We start from the raw sequence: 15757 nt of genomic DNA, 5'->3' as shown, positions 1-15757 counted from the left end.
AAAAGGAAAACGCATTCGAAGAAGAAAGAAATAAAATAGCACAATGCATGAAGAAAATGCCCGCCGCGACGATCAGCCTGCAGAAAGCACCCCAAGTTTCGGTGCCGAGGCCACGCAAAGTACTCCTGTCGCCACTGGGGCCGCCAGTCGCACCCGTGCCGAAGCCACTAACCAGGCTTCCGGTGCCGGCCGGCCTTCCAGGCACAGCTCTTTCTAGCACTGTTCTGCCAAGCACCGTTCTGGCCAGCGACTGCCCGCGCAGAAGTGGTAGCAATGCTCCGGCGCCCCTGGATGATGGTGCCGGCGACTGCAAGAGCGGCAAAGCTCTGGCACCCCTGGACGAGGGAGTTGGCGACCCTCCGAACAACCAGGGTAAGGTGCCTGACCGTTCTAAAATTCTAGTGTCTCCTAAAGGAAGGGGGCTTGGCCAAGACTTAAAGGACCGGCGCGGACGCCCACCAGACCGGCCACGCCTTGTCCTCGGCTGGCGTGGACGCCCGCCAGATCGGCCACAGCTCATCACCGGCCAGCGCGGACGCCCTCCGGACCGACCACTTCCTCGTCTCGTTTCTGGCTGGCATGGACGCCCGCCAGATCGGCCACGGCTCATCACCGGCCGGCACGGACGCCCGCCAGACCGGCCAGGCATTGTCATCGGCTGGCGCGGACGCCCGCCGGACCGACCTCTTCCTCGTCTCGTTTCTGGCTGGCATGGACGCCCGCCAGATCGGCCACGGCTCATCACCGGCCGGCACGGACGCCCGCCAGACCGGCCAGGCATTGTCATCGGCTGGCGCGGACGCCCGCCGGACCGACCTCTTCCTCGTCTCGTTTCTGGCTGGCATGGACGCCCGCCAGATCGGCCACGGCTCATCACCGGCCGGCACGGACGCCCGCCAGACCGGCCAGGCATTGTCATCGGCTGGCGCGGACGCCCGCCGGACCGACCTCTTCCTCGTCTAGTTTCTGGCTGGCGTGGACGCCCGCCAGATCGGTCACAGCTCATAACCGGCCGGCGCTGACGCCCGCCGGACCGGCCGCGCCTTGTCATCGGCTGGCGCGGACGCCCACCGGACAATGCCCTATCTCAAGTTTAGGAGAGTTTTAAAAGGAGTGTATTAATTGATTGGGGCAGGTTGGTGGTTCGGTTTCGTCAACAGGTTGACTCTTGAGGGGGGAGGTGTTACGGCTGGCAGCCTGGACACACACCAGTAGGAGGTGTTTTATCTCCAGCTCTGGCTCCACCCCTGTGACAGAGCCCTGCCCAGGCCAAACACAGCTGTAATTAATTCCCCAATCATCCCTCCTGCCCTTATTTAAAGCCTTTTCAGTAGTCAGTTCACCCCTTCTTGCCCTGGCCCTTGCCTTGCTGAGTTGCAGGCTTGTGAGTACGTTACTCCATGTTATATTTTGTATGTGGTGTTAATGATTTTGGGTTGCATAGGGGGACTTGAGATAAGTTTAGACACCCATGGGTATACATATAGTTTGTGCATTTAGACACAGTTATTCCCCTGTCTAGATTATATTACATCAGTTTAACAGTGGCATCCTTCGGTCTGATTTCCTGTATTTTGTGGGTGTTCATTTGAACACCTGTCTGGGAGGGGGTTTTACCGTGTTTATTTGAGGGTGCCACTTTAATATCTCGTGCTTCCCCTATGTTATCCCGTAGTCTGTTTTGTTGACTTTATTGTAAATAAAAATAACTGAAGGCTACTTGCAGTGTGTGTCCGAACTCATCTTTGACCGAACCTGCCTGCTGTGATAGTTGCGACTCTCTGGTATATCATACCCCAGGGGGAGCCGTAACATAAACAAACAATTATTGAAACGTTTGGCTTAGTCTATCCCACAGCATGTTGTAAATCTTATGTAATAAATAAGCAAGAGAGGCATCGATTTGTCAGAATGATCTGGGACGGAGAGGAGTCAGAATCGATTTTCTCTTGCAAGACACCGGTTATGAGTCAGATGCCTATTGGTGAACCTATCTATCATTTGCCATAAAGAAATACTCTTTTTTAAGATAAATCTGAAACAGATGAAGTTCAAGGTGCCCCTTTTTTACAAAACCATGATAAAATATCAGTAATAGTCAACTCACGGTTGGCTTCCTTTTAGAAAACAAAATCAAAACTAGATAAAGGCAGGGTCATTGGTGCAGTTTATCTTGATCTCAAAAAGGCATTTGACACCATTAACCACCAGATACTGCAAACTAAACTGTCTAATTGTAATTTCTCACCAAGCACGCTAAATTGGATTGAATCAAACCATCAGAAAAACAGTTTCGGGGGGTACCGCAACTCAGTGCTTGGTCCACTGCTTTTCAGCCTTGACATAAATGATCTGCCAAACTGTTGTGCTTGGATTGTCACCTGAAAAATGTATGCCGATGTTGCCGTTCTATTTGTCCACATGAAAAAAAAACATGCTTATCTCTCATCTCATCTTGTCTTCCTCTTTTCCCAAGTCGGGTCGCGGGTACAGCAGCTTCAGCACAGAAACCCAGACTTCCCTTTCCCCAGCCACTTCATACAGTTTTTCCGGGTGTATCCCAAGGCGTTCCCGGGCCAGCGGGTAGACATAGTCTCCCCAGCATCTCCGAGGTCGGCCCCGTGGCCCCCTTCCGGTGGGACGTGCCTGTTCAGCTGCGATAGGCTCCAGTGCGCTCCGTGACCCTAATGTGGATGCATTGCGGTTCAGAAAACGAGATGAGATGAAGGGGAGATTTATTCCTTTCATTTCATCCGTGAGTAAAATGTTTCATTTCATTCTCATTTCTGATACTTTTCCTCTCTTTATTAAAAAAGGCAATACCAGTTTAAAATAAACGGAAAGACTAGTTTTAAAAGTAAAAATGTATTAAAATTTGACAAAAAATATATTTATTTTTGCCAGATCCGTTGGACAGGGAATACTCTAAATCAGTGGTCAGCCAATCGCAGGCTTTATGGAACCACTGGCAAACACCGCATGGCAGATTTACCTTCCTGCAGGTTCTCAAAAGTTGACGCTGATTACTTTGGTCCGTTTCAAGCAAAAGGGGCAAGAGGCCTAATAAAGAAATGCTCTAATTGGAATCATTTACTAGTAAGCCATGAGTCAATTTGCAGTTTGGTTCTTTTTGTTTAGGAGACTAGATGAGTAATTCGCTCTGAAAAATAACGGGGGCAGGCATTACATGATTTTGTGTAACAAAAATGAGAAAAGACAGTGGACAGCAACTACGGTTAATTCCCAGTCAAATATGGAGTAGAGGTGCATTCTTAGAGAGTTGATTTTAGATTAAGTAACCCCTGACTGCACTTTTGTGCTACTTCCTTGCAAATATTGACATTTTATACAAATCTTACACAATCGCGTCTCAGGTTCAAAATGACAAGAAAGCTTTTATAACTATTGGCTGAGTTATTTGTTTTTGCAGAGCCTTGATTTCCATACATACAGCTTTTCCAACTGAAAGTCAACATTGATGTACTATATAACAATCTATAAGAGTCACTGTTGAGTCAATTAAATCAAGTGATTATAGGCGTATTTCTTACCCTTAGTTCTTAATGTAATCAATATTTAATGAATAATCAACATGTACTCACATGGATTTGTAACAATCTACTGTGAACATTTAACTTCAATTGCTATAATTTTCAAATCTACTGTGTGTCTTCCTATTTTGTTCAAAACTGTCAACCAAATTCACCTCGCACGCAATTCTAAGGGTCAAAGTTAAAATAAAATGTTATAATAACATCTATCTGAATTTTGTAATAAGATTTTGTTATAAAATGAAAATAAGTAGAAAAACACTGGACGGCGCCCGTGGTTCGATCTCAGTCTGGGATTGAGTAGAAGCGAATGCTAAGCAAGTATTGTTTCTAGATGAAGTAACCACTGAGCTAAACCAATGTGACAGTGCAGGTGAAAAAACAACTATTTATATAATCTGATTATATGAATACCTGTCAACTTGTACGTTTTATACGTAATTAATACGTGTTTTTACCATTTCAAATCATATAAGCCGTACACCGACTTTTGTACGGGAAAAAAATATTTTAAAAAATCGCCATATTTATGAAAACCGATTTAAACAAGACCATTATGGCTAAAATCCAGATATTCTCGTAGGCTGGTAGACAACGATGCTACTGTCATAGATCGTTACTATTGTCACGGTATACCAGCAAAAATTATCCTCAATCGTATGTATTTTTTAGCGGTGCGTACGGCAATATTGATAAAGGATGACATGCGCATGCGTAGATATACATAGAGTAAATATCGTGGAAGCAAGGATGGAGGAGCCACCTAGTAAGAAACGAAGAACTCAAGGATTGGGTCAACACCAGAAAAAATGGGAGTTACTTCAAGGTGATATGCTGGCTGGATTAAAGCATCGTTAAGAGGCACTCAATTTTCATTCTGTGTCCCTTGCAATATTATTGCAAGGGACACAGAAAAAAAATCGTAAAAACCACTCGCAGCAACTTTCACGTCTTTATTGAATAAAGACGTGAAAGTTGCTGCGAGTTTATTTTACGATCTGAAGAGCCACTTTAAAACTGCCGGACACGTGGAGAATGTGGAAAAAAAAAAACAATTCACATGTCCCATTAACCAAGCACTTCGTCTCTACCGCAAATCCTGCAGCATCCCACAAGACGACAAATGCGTAAATTCTCTACTGCCATTTTTTTGCTGAGCACAACATTGTTCACAGCTAAGATTTTAGCACCTGAATCCAATTTCTTAACTCTGTCTTATCCCGTCTAACAAAGGAGCGTGTTCACCATCGGAAGAGACAGACCAGGCCAGAACGAGTGGATCCACAGATGATTTATTCCTAACAAATTGATCTATACAGAGCAGTATGTGTGATACTTACTTAAAATGAGTGCTCAATAATACAATAGTAACGCAAAATGAATCAGCTATACTAAAATGAATAAGCTAAATATATCTTCATTTGATAATCGTACAACAGCAATATAGAACTGAGGCAGCTGTAATAAAATGAATAAGATAAATATATCTTCATTTGTTAATCGTACAACAGCAATATAGAACTGATGCAGCTATAACAAAATGAATGAGTTAAACACATCATGTTCTTCATTAGATTATATGGTTAAAATATGTCATATTCTTCAAAAGTTATGTTTCCGAATCCACAGCTAATGTAATTTATTATTATTAACAATGAATCAGCATTTATGGCACCGTGTCAACCATAACGGCCTTGGGAAAAGCCCCATTTGTTATTTAGTATTGATAATTCATGCATTATACCTGTTGTGAGAACAAAGCACTTTGAGTTCCTGACATTGCTGCCAACTTTAATTGTGAAAAATATTTATAATTTACCAATTGTGTTGCTATATATATATATATATATATATATATATATATATATATATATATATATATATATATATATATATATATATATATATATATATATATATATATATATATATATATATATATATATATATATATATATATATATATATATATATATATATATATATATATATATATATATATATATATATATATATATATATATATTTATATTTATATATATATATATTTATATATATATATATATATATATATATATATATATATATATATATATATATATATATATATATATATATATATATATATATATATATATATATATATATATATATATATATATATATATATATATATATATATATATATATATATATATATATATATATATATATATATATATATATATATATATATATATATATATATATATATATATATATATATATATATATATATATATATATATATATATATATATATATATATATATATATATATATATATATATATATATATATATATATATATATATATATATATATATATATATATATATATATATATATATATATATATATATTTCCCAGAAAGAATTGTGTACATTGTTGAATATATATTTATGTGATTAAAATGTTATATTTTAATATTATATTTTTACAGGATTTGCATGTCGGAGGACCAAGGCTATGATGATTGTTAAGGAGAGATTTGCACGTAGCTACACCTAAGACGTCATTCAGTACTGCAAAACTCAACCATTTACCCTTATGACTGATGAAAGCAATGATCGTACTACCAAAAAGCGACTTGTTGTGTTAGCTCACTTCTTTGATGGGGAGAACACAAATACCAGACTCCTCGATTTACCAGAGTTGGCATCAGGCACAGCAGCATCAATCTTTGCCATTATTGATAACATTTTACGAGAAAATGACATTCCATGGAGTAACGTTGTGGGATTTGCAAGCGACAATTGCAACACCGTGGTTGGAAAGAAAAACTTTGTCTTGTCTAGGATAAAAGAAAAAAATGGGGCTGTTTTTAGTGTTGGATGCATTTGTCATCTTGGCAATCTGTGTGTCAAAGATGGACTGAAGACATTGCCAGTAAACATAGATGTCTTGCTGGTGGATATATTTTATTTTTTTAAAAATAGTTCCAAACGAATTGAGGATTTTAAAGAGTATCAGGACTTTACAAATCCCGAGCAAGAACAAATCCTAAAGCATTGTCTGACACAATGGTTGTCTCTGCAAAAAGTGGTTGAAAGAACGTTGTCTCAGTGCGAAGCACTCAAAAGCTACTTCGCTAGCTAAGCGTATGTTGAAAGGGCAGGTAAAGTGAAAAACATCCATGGTCGATTAAATAAATCAATTCAATGTTGTGTTCCAAACAGAGGCATGTATGATTGGAGATTTGCTACCAGAAATGGAAAGACTCTTAAAAAAACTCTTGGTGAAATATGTGAAAATGGAACATGTCAAATCTGCTGATAGCCTGCTGGCAGTTTATTATACAAACAGATGCATGCAGCATTAAGATAGCAGGCTTGCTGTTGGCTTGGGCACCAGGGCCCTCTTCCAAGACACCAATGACGAGGATCAAATCAGGCATAGCATCACACTAGTCATGCAAGCAACCTTTTATTTTCTCTGTTCGCTCCTTCTATGAGGCTGTTGTAACTAAAATGATACAAAAATTTCCATTTGAGAATACAATACTGAGTAACTTGGTGGTGTTGGACCCAAGAAAGAGAGAGATGTTGGATTACACAAGTATTGTTAAGATTGCAAACAGGTTTACACCAGACTTTGATCAGGAACAATTAAAAGATGAATGGGAAGACTATCAATTAATACCTGATGATCTTCTCCCTCAGAAAAGTCAGGATGGACAACCAATTTGTCCAGAGACATTTTGCCCTTATGTGTTCAAAATGAAAACTGGTTTGGAGCTGGATCGCTTTCCACTGATGAGAAAGGGGCATCGATTTTTACTCAGCCTTCCTCACAGTAACGCTGATAGCGAGCAGGTTTTCAGCCATGTGGGGAAAATTCATATAGAGTACAGAAAGACAATGGGAACAGACACTCTTACTTCTTTATTACAGATGAAATGGAACTGTGACAACTGTTGCTCACAAGTGAGACACAAATTAGAGCAGAAAAAGTCTGCAAAATCATGCACATTGGCTTACAATAGGAAGCACTGAAGGCACAGTTTGTTGCATTGTAAACTTTTTAAATTGAATAAAAAACTTTGTATGCAAATTACCTTTGTTATTTCTATTACACTGTCTGGTTACCGCGAGTAAACATACGTCATACGGTGTTTGTAAGGTTTTTGGGTTTTTTTTTAAGGGGAATCATAATCATTTTAAAGGGAAGTTATCGGCAGAGGTTGACAGGTATGCTAAATTGAAAAGCTACATTTTGATAAAAGGTTGGGTAATTTCAAGGACATTTGCTTTAAATATTACATTGTGTTTGATCTTATTTCAAGTAACAAATAACACATTTCAGTATTTAAATCTAATGGTTTTTTAGGTTAATTCACAATTGGGTGATGCACAATTCCCCGCACAAATTCGTTGAAGGTAAATAGATTGGATCACAGATAAGAACCTTAAAGGGAGGTACATCAAGCAACAAGGATTTCCCCTTCACTCCGAAGCATCTCCTCGAATAGACATTTTCGTATGACTCTTATTGCCATGAATCAAAACAATTTACAAGGTTGTTGATTATTTCATAATGCATAAGCAAAAACAACATATGTAACTATAATATCAATCAAGGTATTCTACCAATAACAAAACAGGACACTAAAACCTACAACATTTGGATTAAAAACAATCACGCCTTCATTTGACCTAACAATCATATAACAATTACATAAAGATAAACCGAAGTGTGTCACGAGGTATGGCCACTATGCTGGAAATGGCAGAAACAACATCTTTGTTATAGGCCAGTGACCCTGGCTCCGTTGCAAAAGAAAACAACCGATCTCGAAGCCCCAGATTGGGTGAGTTGCTGTATAAACAATCCTTGGATAAGAAGTCCACGTGAGAGAGGACTTGAAGATTGTATATGACCTCGAGCACTTTAGGAATAATAAGAAGAATGATTTAACAAAGAAATGAATTACCAGACGTATATGTATAAAAGTAATACAGAATAAACCCAACATATTGCTCTGATTTTTCTTTGAGTCTTTAAAACACAGGGATATGACTTTAATGTAGACTAAAGGCAAGGTCAATCCATTATGAGAATTGCAATTTGGTAATATTTCCCATTTCTAAAGCAATACTCACAATAATTGGCAGCTATAGCCTGCCAACTTTACTTACTTACTTTAATAAACACATTAATGCGTTAATGGTCTTTTTTTCTGTTTATGTTTCATATGTACTGTTAACGGATGCAGTTTTTTATAAGTATCTTATCTTGTGCTGACCCGACCCATCTGTCAGATTTTTAAAGTCAATGTGGCCCCTGGGCCGAAAAGTTTGCCCACCCATGCACTAGACAGACGAGCCTGGGGTGCCCATACAATGACACTTTTTTCCTTAAGTGGGTAATCATAATTCGACAAAACCAGGGCTCGTCCAAGAGTTGGTCCTGGGAATCCTGGCACCACTAAACCATGGAACAAAGGGTGCCTATTGCCTCACACTTTTTTTCTCAAGTGGCCAAAAATAGGACTCATCCAGGAGTTGGACCTGGGACCTCTCACAGGCTCAAACCCTAAGCGAGAATCATAACACTGGACCAATGAACCAGATTTCCTCATAGAATGAAACTTCTTTCCTCAGGCTTATTACAGCCTCTATGACCCCACCGTAGATCACCATTTGACAAATCAAGGGCTAGACCAGAAGTCGAACCCAGGGACCTCTCACATCCTAAGCGAGAACCATATCACTAGACTAACGAGCCAGGAGTGCCCTACGAGTGACACTTTTTTTCTTGCATGGCTGATCTCCCATCTCACCCCATCATAGATCACAATTCGACAAAGCAACGGCTAGGCGAGAATCATACCACTAGACCAGGCATGTCCAAAGTCCGGCCCGTGGGCCAATTAAGGCCCGTGGACAAATTCTTACCGGCCCCTGGCCTCTATCATGAAATCAATAATACACGGCCCGCCAGCACTGTTGACCACAGTATAAAATAAATGTGTACAAAAAGCTATTTTTCACTTCACCAGAAGATGGCAGTAGCCCTGTGGCCGCACTCTGGCCGCCGTGACCCTTGCGTCATTGTTTCAGCCCAGCCCATTTCTAACATGTAAACAAAAAAAGGGAAGTTGACCGCGAGGGCCGCCGCTTCCAGGACAAGTGGAAATTTGAGCATTTTTTCACTGAAATACGAAACAACTGTGTCTGCCTAATTTGCCAAGAGACTGTGGCTGTTTTCAAGGAATTCAACATTAAGAGGCACTACCAGACGAAACATGCTAGGTACGACAAGCTAACTGGGAACGAACGCGGTGAAAAAGTGAAGCAACTGGAAGCTGTTTTAACGGCACAGCAAAGCTTTTTCACAAGAGCCCGTGAGTCAAATGAAAATGCCACAAAGGCAAGCTACGAAGTGGCAACGCTAATTGCAAAGCACTGCAAACCTTTCAGTGACGGTGAATTTATTAAAGACTGTGTAATGAAAATGGTTGAGAAAATTTGTCCCGCGAAGAAGCAAGAGTTTGCCAATATTTGCCTGGCTCGTAATACTGTGGCACGGACAATTGAAGACGTTTCATTAGATATTAAGAGACAGTTAGAGGCTAAAGGAACTGAGTTTGACTTTTTCTCGTTAGCGTGCGATGAAGACCTGGACTACATACTGCAGTCAAGATCCCAGTATCACCCTTCACATTAGTGCAGGCAAGATATTTGTTAAGTCCTCTGAGTTGAATAAATTCTTAAATCTCAGTTCATTATTTTTTTTGTGATGGTCAAAATCACAGTTTGAATATGCAGTGATCATTGTTTTGTTTTCAGCACTGTTCCTACAGTGAGCATATAATAGTGAATAATATGTGATGTTTCACATGAACTTAGATATCCTTGATAGTTTTCTTAATTTTTTGTGGTTTGTGATTTCGGTAAAAACCTAAATGTAAAAAAAATGTAAAAGTAAAAGTATGCCATTTGTAATTAAAAAAAATCCCAAAAAGTTAATTTGCATTTAATGTTAATGGTTCAAAGAATGTCAGGCTAAAAGTCGGCCCGCACACATTTTCACCTTACCAAATCTGGCCCTCTTTGCAAAAAGTTTGGACACCCCTGCACTAGACCAACAAACCAGATTTGCCCATAAAGTGAAACTTTTTTGTCAGGGGAAATATGTGACATATCAACCCCTATCATAGATCACAATTCGACAAAGCAAGTGCTCGTCTGGGAGTTGGATCTGGGATCTCTTGCGACCATAGCGAGAATCATACCAATAGACCGACTTTTTTCTCAGGTGGCAAATGTGCCATATCACCCCCATAATAGATCACAATTTGACAAAACTAGGATTCGTCCGATGGTTGGAGCCGGGACTTCTCGTATCCAAAGCGAGAATCATACCACTAGAAATACGAGCGAGGGGTGCCCATACCGTGACACTTGTTTTCTCAGGTGAAGTATGTGACATTTCAACCACGATTATAGATAACAATTCAACAATGTAAAGAATCATCCAGGAGTTGGACCCTGTACCCCTCACACCTAAAGCAAGAATCATTCTACTAGACCAATGAGCCAGAGGTGCTTATAAGGTTACACTTCATTTCTTGGATGGTTGATCTGCCATATCACCCCATCATAGATCTCAATTCGACAAAGCAAGGTGATAGGTTCATTAATATTTACACTTTTCTATAATTATCAATCACTTCAGGCAGATATCTTATTCAATTATTATTATAATAATATTATTATAATTTGCATCTTTGGTCAGGAAGGAAACCTTATAAGGGTAGATACATGGGGACTTCAAGACTTCCTCCCGATCTCCAAAGTATCTCCTCGAACAGTGATTTCTCGTACGGCTTTAAAGCCGTAAATCCAAACAATTACAAGGTTACAGATTAATCCAACTGCATAAGCAAAAACAACATCTGTAACTATAATAACAATTAAGGTTTTTAACAATAATAGAAAGAGGAAACTAAAAACAAACTCCATTTGAATTCAAACAATCACGCCTTCATTTGGCATAACAATTACATAAAGAAGCGCGAAGGGCATCACCATATAGGAACACTATGCGAGTGTTCCTGGAAGTGATTGATATCCATCTGCTAGTATCAAGAGTCCTTGACGACTCTTGATACTAGCTGCAAACCCAGATCAACAGTCCTCGGATGTCAGATCAACAGTCCGTGTGAGAGGACTGTGATTGGGTACAACCCCGAGTTCTATTCGGACAATTGGAGGAATGCTTTAATGCTTTAAAAAAATTTAACTACACACATATATCATAGTATTACAGAATAAACCCACCATTCCGCCGTTTTTAATGAAATGTATGTTACTAATTGTTTTATAGTAATCACAAAAGGAAATTTCAGGTGACTGCAATTTTACCCGCCTATTCCTTATTCGCATGGCTTCTCTGAAAAAGAAAACTATCATTTTCGCCCAATTCATCCTCGGAATTCCCGTACTCCTGGACTTCACTGCTTTCCCCGGTACGTTTCATAAGCAGAGAATATAATTTGTGTAATTTAGAATTTGTAGGGGCAATTGCAATAGTTATAAATCGGCTTAGCAAGGAGCACGAGGAGTGGTGAGGGGCCCATCGGGTAATGATCATATCCACCGCTATGCGGTCCTGGAACGCCATCAGACTGGTAGCTGCCAGTTGCTCCTTAATGGCCACAAATCCTTGTTCAGTATAATTTCCAATCTTTGGACATTGTACTGCAGGTAATTTATTCTATCTACATTTTTGTTTGGGGATTCCCATCCTACTGCGATCTGATTAGCCAGCTTATACTCATCTGGTATGCCCCGGGGGATGCCGATCGCATCAATGTATGTTGGATCTCCTTCCCTTCATGCCGCTCGACAATGTCCACACCAGATTTCTGAGCAGCCAATTGTATTTCCTCCGCTGTAGATGGAAAAGCAGACACTGGTAAGAGCAGTGAGACCAAAGCACTTAGTCCTGCCACGTTTCGACAGGAGTTGTATAATTTATCTCCACCACACCACCACCATAGGTCAGAACGTGGTATCAGGGGTGCAGTTTGTTTTAGAACGCCGACACACCACGTCTCATTTATCTCCCCCAGCTTCAGACCATGCCCTGTAAGGTTTAAGCAGGTAAAATGATTAAACTGTGGAAAAATTGACTTCCCATTTACAGGAACAGGATAGACACTGTTTCAATATTTTTCTGTACAAGTAGGACACGTTTTTCATTTGTAAAAACACTTTCCCCAAAGAATGGTGATTGAGTGAGTTGTTATATCCGATCGTATTTCCTTGTCTGGTAGTTTGTTTTAGCCCTTTGTAAGATGGTTTAGTCTCAATTGAAACCCTTTCACCTTCCGCATATGGAGACGTCAAAACCAATATAAAAGAGTTCCCTATAGTTTCACGGTATTGCTTGCTGAAAAATAATCTTTCCAATCAATATTGAGGTGTTTCATGCATCTTATTAAGTCAGAAATCTTATCTTACCTGTCCTCTCAATGTTTCAACTGAGACCACCGTTTTACAAAAGTAGCCCCACATTGTGCTGGTGCCTGTTCTTTACACACCACTAACATCACCCAATTATCCCCCGTTTGGGAAATCCCTGTTTCAGAAATAAATTTCACAAGTTAATATGTCAGTCCAAAGTTTCCAATCTTGACCAATTTCTGCAACAATGTGTGAAGTTGCTTAAAACTGTAGTCTTAATAATATGTGCATTTCTAAAGAACATCCTGTCTATAATCTGTCTTAATATTCTGCTTTTCCATGATGTCTATAATCTCTTCTCAACATCTCTCAGTGTTCAATTGTTGTAATTTTCCATGATTACTATAATCTCAACTACTGTACTTTTCCATGACATCATGCTGAAACTCAATAATAGCAACATTCACCTTGGGAAGATAAGAGAGTTCCTCGGAGCCGAGCGCGAGATGTCAGCTCAGGCCTCAGACCTTTCCCAGCAATCGGTTGCTTCAAAATGTGACACTGTCTCATGCCTGTCTGTAACTTCACTCCCAACAAGATCAGAAGATATTGGCAGTGGTGGGATTTGAACCCACGCCTCCTAAGAGACTGGAGCCTTAATCCAGCGCCTTAGACCGCTCGGCCACACTACCTTATATGAGCGTGTGGAAGTTTTCAACAAACCTACAGCAATCTATCCCAGATCTCTGAGTATGCAGTGGGACACCCGGCTGACTTGCAGGCAGGCGTGGCCTCAATTCCCAATAGTGGCGGTCTGATTGTGAGTGCAAATGGTTGTTTGTGCCCTACGGTGTTGTTTGCCTTTTGCTTGATGCCTGGGGGGATAGACTCCACCAACCCCCACAACACTTGCTAGGATGTGTAGTATGGAATATGAATGAATGAAATTTACATTACATTAGCATGCCCAACTCCAGCCCTTGAGGGCCACTATCAAATTGGTTTTCCATGTCTCCCTCCATCAACACGCCTGAATTAAATAATTGGGATCGTTATCAAGCTTCTGGACAGCTGCCTAATGAGTTGACCATTTGGTTCAGATGTGGTAGAGGAGGGAGATATGAAAAATAGACCGCAAAGGGGCCCTCGAGGACCGGAGTTGGGCACCCCTCCATAGTTAAATTACTGACATTTTGGTGTCATGAGAGACACTAATGCTAATCCTCAAGAAGATTGCCAATTTTTAATGTTTAAAAATAGTAACATTGATATTAAATTAATAATTTTTGCCAACCTATGAGAAAATATACCTGACAATATTAAATTTGACAGTGATAGGGAATTTCACATTGAAAATGTATCCTTTTTCCACATCATACAAAGCAATTTTGTAACAAACTATTTTGAAGCATAACCCCAAAAATAAATCTAAAATCGTTTGACAAAGTCAATTGCACATATGTCAAGTAATAAATATAAGCTCCTTTTCAATCTCAAAATGTTAAGATTAAACTTATATTACAATACAGTTTCTGACTTTAATCGTATTAGACCACCTAAAAAGTTTAGAGATGATGTCTATATATTTAAACAACTGCAAACATTGTAGGGAATAAGCTTGTAACGTTTAAAGAAAGTTTTAATTTGAAAAGATGCACACGGGTAGTACGCTTGTGACAGCTTTTTGACATGTGGTATGATTTACTATGTTTTTACAATATCCGAAATCCACAAAAACCCACACAGGTGAAAGACCATTTTCCTGCTCAGTCTGTTGTCAAAAAATCAGTTGCCAAAAACCTTAAAATCACACAAAAGAACATAGACAGGTTAGACATATTTTCTTTGTCAGTTTGTAGTTAAAGATTCACTTGAAAGGCCAATTTAAAGCATCACAGAACGAATCCACACACAGGAAAAAAAAAACCTTTTCCCTGCCCAGTCCGTGGTCAAACATTCAATCACAACAAAACCTTAAAAAAAACACAAATTCTCACAGTTGTATAAAACAAAAAAATCCTTCCACTCGATTTGTAAAGTAACATTAGCTATCAGCTAAAGTGCCAGTTAAAATTGAGATGTCAGGTCAACAGTCCTTGGCACGAGGACTCAGTGACGTGATACGACCCCGAGTTCTCTTCAGACAATTTAAAGAAGCTTTCATACAAAAATGATTAACTGCACACATATATAATATAATTATCGAATAAACCCAACAGGTAGTGATGAGAAGAAGCAGAGTGGCGCAGCGGAAGCGTGCTGGGCCCATAACCCAGAGGTCAATGGATCGAAACCATTCTCTGCTACTTACAATTATTACTTTTTTTTTGCAGATGCAAAATTCCTCACTTTCAAGTGTTGCAGTTGCTGTGAAAAACTGATCTTTATAATGATTAATTCTTAAAATTAATAATTCACTTCACATTTTCAATGTGTCATTTTCAGAGTATGGGAATCGGGTATAAGCTAAATTTTTTGATTCAATGAATGACATTTGGGGCAGCCTGGTGGTGCGGTTAGCCCCACAGTTCTGGGTTCAAGACCAGGTCGGTCCAACTGTATGGAGTTAACATGTTATCCCCTGCGTGGGTTTCTTCCGGGTACTCCGGTCTCATCCCACATTGGACATTCCAAATTGCCACTAGGTGTGAGTGTCATTAGTTGCCATTGACAGGGAGAGATGTCCAATCCAGTTTGACTGCAATCCCTCCAGTCAAATTGTATTGCATGCCTGTTGTCGTCAATGGGAGTGAA

The 15757-nt window shown here is 39.7% G+C and overlaps 2 non-coding genes across 2 annotated transcripts; one reads left to right on the top strand and one right to left on the bottom strand.

The window, feature by feature from the left end:
* Window positions 1-13613: 13613 nt before the first annotated feature.
* trnal-aag (transfer RNA leucine (anticodon AAG)) lies at window positions 13614-13695 on the bottom strand. The gene has a single exon. It is a non-coding gene; the product is annotated as a tRNA-Leu (tRNA).
* A 1542-nt stretch (window positions 13696-15237) lies between these two features.
* On the top strand, window positions 15238-15309 carry trnam-cau (transfer RNA methionine (anticodon CAU)). Its single transcript has one exon. It is a non-coding gene; the product is annotated as a tRNA-Met (tRNA).
* The last annotated feature ends 448 nt before the right edge of the window (window positions 15310-15757 follow it).

Source organism: Stigmatopora nigra, chromosome 20, assembly GCF_051989575.1.
Source record: "Stigmatopora nigra isolate UIUO_SnigA chromosome 20, RoL_Snig_1.1, whole genome shotgun sequence".
Classification (NCBI taxonomy): domain Eukaryota; kingdom Metazoa; phylum Chordata; class Actinopteri; order Syngnathiformes; family Syngnathidae; genus Stigmatopora; species Stigmatopora nigra.
The sequence above is the reverse complement of the archived record's forward strand: the minus strand, read 5'-3'. Positions and strand labels throughout refer to the sequence as shown.